This window comes from Chrysochloris asiatica, unplaced genomic scaffold (genome assembly GCF_000296735.1).
Source record: "Chrysochloris asiatica unplaced genomic scaffold, ChrAsi1.0 scaffold00046, whole genome shotgun sequence".
Lineage (NCBI taxonomy): Eukaryota > Metazoa > Chordata > Mammalia > Afrosoricida > Chrysochloridae > Chrysochloris > Chrysochloris asiatica.
The window spans coordinates 6621358-6628856 of NW_006408564.1; the positions used below are offsets into that span (position 1 = coordinate 6621358).

The following is a 7499-nucleotide window of genomic DNA, read 5'->3' on the forward strand; positions in this document are numbered from 1 at the left end:
GTGGAATGAGGGATATCATTGCTGATGTGTGATGGATCTTGGCTGAAAGCAGAGAATATCAGAAAGGTGTTTACCTGTGCTTTATTAATTACACAAAAGCTTTCTATTGTGTGGATCATGACAAGCTATGGACAACATTGCGAAGTATGAGTATTCCAGAACACTTAATTGTGAGGGAAATTAGTCAGTGACAAAAGGACAAATATTGTATACGACCACTATTGTAAAAACTTAAGAAGAGAAGCCCATACTAAAAGGAAAAAAAAAAATTCTTTGTTGGTTACTAGAGCACAGGGTAAGGGATAGACACATTTAGTTCGGGTGTTGGGGAGGGCAATTCACAAGAAGGGGGAGAGAAATGGAAGAACAAGTTAAATAGAGGAACACTTATGTAGGTTTGCATGGGCTAAATGGGACAGAAATAGTGATGTATGTTTAACCTTGGAACAACAGGGCTCTGTGATACAGGGATTGAGGCATAGTCTGAGGGGGTAAAAGAGGGAAAATCATGTTAAGATTCTTGACTGTCGTATGAATATTGGTTTCCCTTGCCTACTATTGTAAAATAGATACTTGAGTGGGATAGAAAGGAATATCTGGAAATATGATTACAGAAAGCCTGTAAGCCTGTCTTCAGCCTATAATTCATTGTAATACCTAAAGGCTCTAGAATTTTTCCAGTGAAATAGGCTTTTTGTGGAGCCTTTGTAGTGTATAGGATCCTAGGTGGAATCTTGAGCCCCATCCAGAACCTTTTGAGATGGGACATTCCCATTTGGAAGCACAAACAGACCAGCCTGGAGCAGCTAGAGAAACAGAAGATACTTCTTGAAAGAAAGATCAGCAGGGAAAAATAAAAAATAAAAATGGCAATCTGACTGGCCACTACAAGAACAAGCAAGTTGTTCACTAGGGAGCCATTGATGCAAACAATCAAGTCCCTACAGGACAAACCCCCCTCCAAGACTGAAACTCAAAGGTAACACATGAGCAGGCATGTAAGCTTGATGGTGACCATGTTGGTCTACTGATAAGTGGAAGAGGGTGATAGGAAACAATGACGATATGGGCTGAGTTTGACCACATTCGATAGACTCCCATCAACCTGGAGAAGAGACAGAAAAGAGGAAGTGCTGGTTGGTCCAAAGTATAGTGAGACCTGAGGACTCCTGAGCCCACAGACAAGGACATAACCATGGAGAGCTAGAGCTGAGAGTAAAGCATCCAACTGATATGAAGCGAGGGGAGACACATAAGAACGTCCAAACTTGTAGATAGTACCCATTCGACCTAACTTTAATGGCTTGATGGTTGAAACTTGACTATTGTTGTTGTTGTTAAGTACCATGGAGTCAGTTCCAACTTATAGTGATGCTGCACAGGGATTCCGAGGCTATAAATCTTTATAGGAGCAGAACGTCTCATCTTTATTCCACAGAACTGCTGGTAGTTTCGAACTGCTGACCTTGCAGTTGGCAACCTGACTCATAACCACTATGCTACCAGAGCCCCTTGAAACTTGACTAGAGGAAGATCAAAACAAATTCTTTTTTTTTTTTTTTTAAATAAAGGAAACAAATGTAAACTGCTACATGTTGATGAATTTGACATATACTATGGAAGGATGTAGGATCTCAAAATACCAACTGAGAGGGAAAGAATCTCCACATCAACTATCATTCCTATCCCCTCTGTATACAGAGTTTATAGGGAAGGGCAACTTAGACATTGGCTACCTAAAATGGGAGGGCTATAAAGGCACGAAGTGATTGGCTCATGAGTTTTCAAGAGGAAGTTTAGTTTCAGAGTGTGCGGGTGAAGGTAAAATCTCCACTGAATTGTTTTCATCTTGTCTAGATGGGTCTAATGAAAAGACATGGGGATAAGATTCTTATGATTCAATAGTAAGCAGCTGTTATCATAACTAACTGCAACTGTCACAACTGCAAAGGTTTTGTAACAAAAAGAGGGGAGTAGTTAATCTTGCAGTCCAGGAACAGAGGACCCTAGGACCATCAAGGGAGAAGAGCACAAGTGGAATATCAGACCCTATCCAAAGAAGCAGTGATGGAGGCAGAGATAATGACATGGAGAGATAGAGCAGATGGGGAGTCTAAACTGAAAGGAAGAGAAAGGCTGTGTGCTAGCGGCCAGGAGATAAGCTTGTAGAATGTTCTCCTTGATTGTTTAACTTTTACATATTCCTGAATGTTTCTGTGTACATCCCCAAAAAGAAAACAGAGGGAATAGAAGTAAATACTGTTGAATGATAATGTACATAGGAGACTATAATCGTTGCAATAAAACAATGAGAGTAAAACCAATATTCCCCATGTAAACTATAACTGAGTTCACAATTAAAAAAAAATCATATCACCATCTCCTTTCACCAGACCTATCTAGACAAGATGAAAACTATTCAGTGAGGATTCTACCTTACCCCCCTGGCTCTGAAACTAAACTCCCTCTTGAAAACTTGTAAGTCAGCTACTTCATGCCTTTATAACCTCCCCACTTTAGGTAGCCAATATCTCATGTGCCCATCCCTACATGCACAGTATACGGAGGGGATAGGCTTGATCCTTGATGTGAGGACTCCTTCCCTCTTGGTTGGTAATTTGAGCTCCTATATTCATAAGCACGTGGTTATGAGTCAGGCTGCGAACTACAAGGTCAGCAGTTCAAAACTACCAGCTGTTCCACATGAGAAAGGTGAGGCTTTCTGCTCCTGTCAAGATTTACAGCCTCGGAAACCCTGTACAGGGTCGCTATGAGTCGGAACCAACTCCACGGCACATAACAACAACAACAAATATTCAAAAGCAAAGGTCAAGTTAATTAAATTATAGAAATCTGCACTTATTTCCTGTGTCAAATTTATCTTCCTGTAGTCGACTTCTCGACGGCACTTAACAACAACAACAACAAGTCGAGTTCTGATCATCAAGCTATACAACTAGGTCAAATGTGTATCATATGCAAGTTTGGGCATTCTTGCGTGCCTCCCCCCACTTCATATCAGCTGGACACTTCACTCTCAGATCTAGTCCCCATTGGCTAGGTCAGTGTTCCCAGGTGTTCCCAAGGGCTGGCAACAATGACTGGCGTCAGAGTTCCTGGGTCACTAGCTTTGCTCAGATGCTGGAAAAAAACTTGCCAGTTCAGCCATCTGCTCAGACTGTCACTGTACCCACAGGAAACTCCCTGGAAAGCTATAGCCTGTCGAATATGGCTTCCAAGGTTACACAAGTGACCGGTAATTTCCCAGAACCAATGCTTTCCAAAGGATTTACATCTATTTCAAATCCTGTGTTTCCTCCAAAAAAATATATCTAAGGAATTTAAAATGAAATACAAATGTGGAGAGATAATAAATCCTGTGTCTGCCTTACACCAGTTTGCACAAATGCAACAGGTTCATCTTGACCTTAAGAAAACGGTAACATCATGCAATGTTTTGGGACCATATTTTGCTTTTTGTGCTGTGGTGGATGGTATTCAGAACAAGACTGGACTGGGACAAAATAAAAAGGAGTCTCAATCCAGTGCAGCAAAACTAGTTCTTGATAAACTCCTACAATTTAATGAACCTGAACCGGGCATTTTAGAAGCATCAGATCCTCCTCCTATCGCTACAGAACCTGTTGTTTCACCAGAACCAGCATACATTTCAAAAGTACATTATGATTCCTAGAAGAGGAATTACTGGGTCAAAGCATATGAACCTTGTTCTCCATTGCTTAAAAACTTTTGATAATTATCGCTAAATTGCCTTCTGCTTAGAGTTTTACCATATAAACTATTTCTATCAAAAACAATAACAATAAACAAAAACCAACCAGCCTTTCCTCTTCTCTCTCTCTTCTCAAGATCAACAGGAGTCTATGGAATATGGTCAAACTCAGCCCATGTCTTCATTACTGGCTTTCTCCGCTGAAGTAACTGTTTCTTTGTTATTAAGAGGTTGTTTGTGGCCATGCATATAGAACATGATTTAGCTAAATTACTGACGTAATTTTTTCTCTTGTAAAGCAATGAATCTCGTAAATCACCAAGTTTATTTAAGATAATATTAACTTAAAAAAAAAGATATTAACTTGCCAGAATTTATGATATCTCACATCACTGATTCAGTCAACTACCCCAATATTTGTTTGAGGTCAAACCTCTAATAGAGGTGGTTTTGTCCACCATCAGTGTAAAAGCCAACGTCTTCAAAATAGCCCACAAGTCTTTGTGCAATCCAGCCTCCTCTTCCTTCCGCCACCCCCTCACACTCTAGCCTTTGCTTGCTCCCCTCTAGCCAATTTGTTCTTCATGTAATTCCTGAAACAGGCCTGAGGGATTGTCCTTCTTCCAGGAATGCTTCCCCCCTCACAGATGTCCCCATGGGCCACTCTCTTGTACTTTTCAAGTTTTCTGGTGTCACTTTCTCAATGAGACCCAACCTGACTAGCCTGTTTAAAATTACCCCAATACCTTCCTCCCTGCTCTATTTTCCCTGTACTTATAACCAGTTGTCACCTAGTTGATTCGGACTCACTGCGACCCCATCTGGGTCAGAGCAGAATTGTGATCCATAGAGTTGTCAATGGTTGAATTTTCAGAGCTAGATTGCCAGGGCTTTTTTCTGAGACAAGTCTGGGTGAACTTGAACCTCTCTTTGGTTAGCACCCAAGGCCTACTTATATAACCCAGGGATTTCTATATAGCACTTGATGTTGTGTTGTTGTGAAGTTCCGACCCATACTGACCCTGTATAGCTTTTTCAAGGAGCAGCTGGTGAGCTTGAACTGCCAACTGTGCAGTTCAAATGGCTTTGCAGTCTGGCGCATTAACCCACAGCACCACACCAGGACTCCACATAGCACTTAGCACCTTCTATAAGCTACGTATCTAACGTTACTTTTATTTTTTCACTTTCTGTCTTTTTCCCTATTCCATGTCCACTAAATTGTAGCTCCATAAGGACAAGGATTTTTTATGTTGTAGTAAGTTAAGTATTGGGTTGTTACCCACAAGGTCCACGGTTCAAACCTACAAGTTAACTCCATGGGAGAAAATGAAGCTTTTGTTTCTGTAAAGGTTTACAGTCTTGGAAACCTTAAGAAGCAGTTCTGTCTATCTTACAGGGTCACTATGAGTTCGAATCAACTAAATGCTGGTGGGTTTGGTTTGAGATTTATTAATAAATAAAAACATTTGTTTTATGAAGAAAAATGGTCTGAGAATGCTTGAATCCTAAAACTGAATTAATAGCACCATCTAGTGTTGCTGAAGCTGTGTCAATAGTTATGGTGCCTCTGAATATACTGTTGTTGTTGTTAAGTGTCGTTGAGTTGATTCTGACCCATAGCAACCCTGTATAGGGTTTCCAAGGAGCAACTGGTGAGCTTGCGGTTCAAACCAACTTAGCAGTCCAGAGCATTAACATGCAGCGCCACACTATAAACATTAAAATGTTAACTTGAAATGGGAGCTATTAAACTCTAAACTAAGAGTTATAGACAGTTGTTTCATAAAATAATGTAGAATGCAAGATTTCTCTATTATTAGTATTACTAAGACAGCTTTCTATTTTTTCGGTTAAAACATGTACGATATGTTTAATGCTATAAACACTTTTATTTTTCCATATTTGAGGTTCTTTAGACAATAGTTATTTTTTTCCTGAGTACTGTGGTTCTGTAAGATAATCAATGGACTGGGAAACACAAGTTTGGCAGTTTAAACTCACCAGCCACTCCGCAGGAGAAAGATGGAGCTTTCTGTTGCTGGAAGTTTGGGAAACCCTATACACGGTCATTATGAGTTGGAGCTCACCTGATGGCACTTAACAAATGTTCTTGGAAGTTTGTGTTGATTAACCTTGAGACCTATTGTATTAACTATGGGATAAATGCTGTTAGGTGTTGTAGAGTCTATTCCAACTCATGGAGACTCCATTATTGTTGTTAAGTGTCATAAAGTTGGTTCTGACTCCAAGTGACCCTGTATAGGATTTCCAAAGAAACTCTGGTAGCGTAGTGGTTATGAATCAGGCTGCTAACCTCAGGGTGAGCAGTTTGAAACTACCAGCTATTCCGCAGGAGAAAAATGAGGCTTTCTGCTCCTCTGTACAGCTTCGGAAACCCTGTACAGGGTCGCTATGACTTGGAACCGACTCCATGGCACATCATCACTACCACCATAGGGTTTCCAAGGAGTGACTGATGAGTTGTAGCTTCTGACCTTGTGGTTCAAACTGACCAGCTGTCCTGTGCTTATCCTACAGCACCACACTAGGACTCCAGAGAGATTCCATACGAAAAGAATGATTAACTAATAACTATTGAATGCCTATTGTGCAAGGCACTGTTCTAAAATCTCATTACTCATTCTAACAACCCTATAATGTATGTAAGTTCTCTATATGAAGGACCATTTTTCAGAAGTCAGAATGGAGACACGGAGAAGTTAAGTAACTAACCTAAAGTGACAGTGGAACTGCAGTTCAAAGCCAGACAGGCTGGCTCCCAAGCCCATGCCTATCCTCCCATCCCCCTCTCCACAGAAATGGAAAACATACTCCTTTGTTTCCAAATCTCCTGGTCAAATAAATTAATTTACTAATGTCCTTTTTGGAAAAAAGGAATCAAGACAACCACAAAAGAAACAAAACCACACAATCATCCTAGAAATAAAGTTTTCTTTCTTTCTTTTTCCAGCCAACAAAGTAGAAGCTCAGAATTTGCCCTACATTCTAATGATGTTGTGGCAATGAGCAAAAGCAGTATTAACATCAAGGTCCAAGGCACAATGAAGAATCAGTTGTTTCTTGCTATCCTCCCACCTCTTTTTGTAACCCATTCCTCAGAACCTTTTTTCTACCCTTCAACTGCCCATAGCTTTCACAAATTCCAACATTTATAGCAGACAGAAGTAACTCAATCTCTCAAATTTACAATACACCCACTTACTGAATTTGGCTCATCTCAGTTGGACATCAAAAAGAAAACAATTTAATTATCTGTTGGACTGAGACCAACTGAGTGATTGACTTACATAACACCCAGAATTATTTGCATTCTACAGTATAATCTTAAATGGTGCATGCATGAATCGTCAGAATTTCAGATCGATGGAGTCTTTTGGGGGATGTCTATAAAGAAGAGGCTTTCTAAGCTCTCTAGCTGATTCTGAAAATGACGTCCCTTTCACCATTTCCAATTGCATCCCAGAATTCAACATCTAAATGACTCCGTTTTCTAAAATACAAGGCTGTGTGATGGAAAATGGTGTCTTGGGTAGTTTTTCAACATGTGGTTTGTGGATTAATTATTTCAGACTCATGTACAGAACGGGGATTTTAAACCCAGATTCCCAGTCCTACCTTTGATGGAATAAATTAAAATCTTGCAGCAGGGTTTAGGAATCTGCATTCTTTTTTCTTTCTTTCTTTGGATGGGTTTAGGTGAAAATCTATAAAGCAAAAATTTTTCCAGTCAACAACCTGTACA

The 7499-nt window shown here is 40.1% G+C and overlaps 1 pseudogene; it reads left to right on the top strand.

Annotated features, from left to right (window-relative positions):
• Positions 1–1616: 1616 nt before the first annotated feature.
• On the top strand, positions 1617–3694 carry LOC102820507 (annotated as a pseudogene).
• The last annotated feature ends 3805 nt before the right edge of the window (positions 3695–7499 follow it).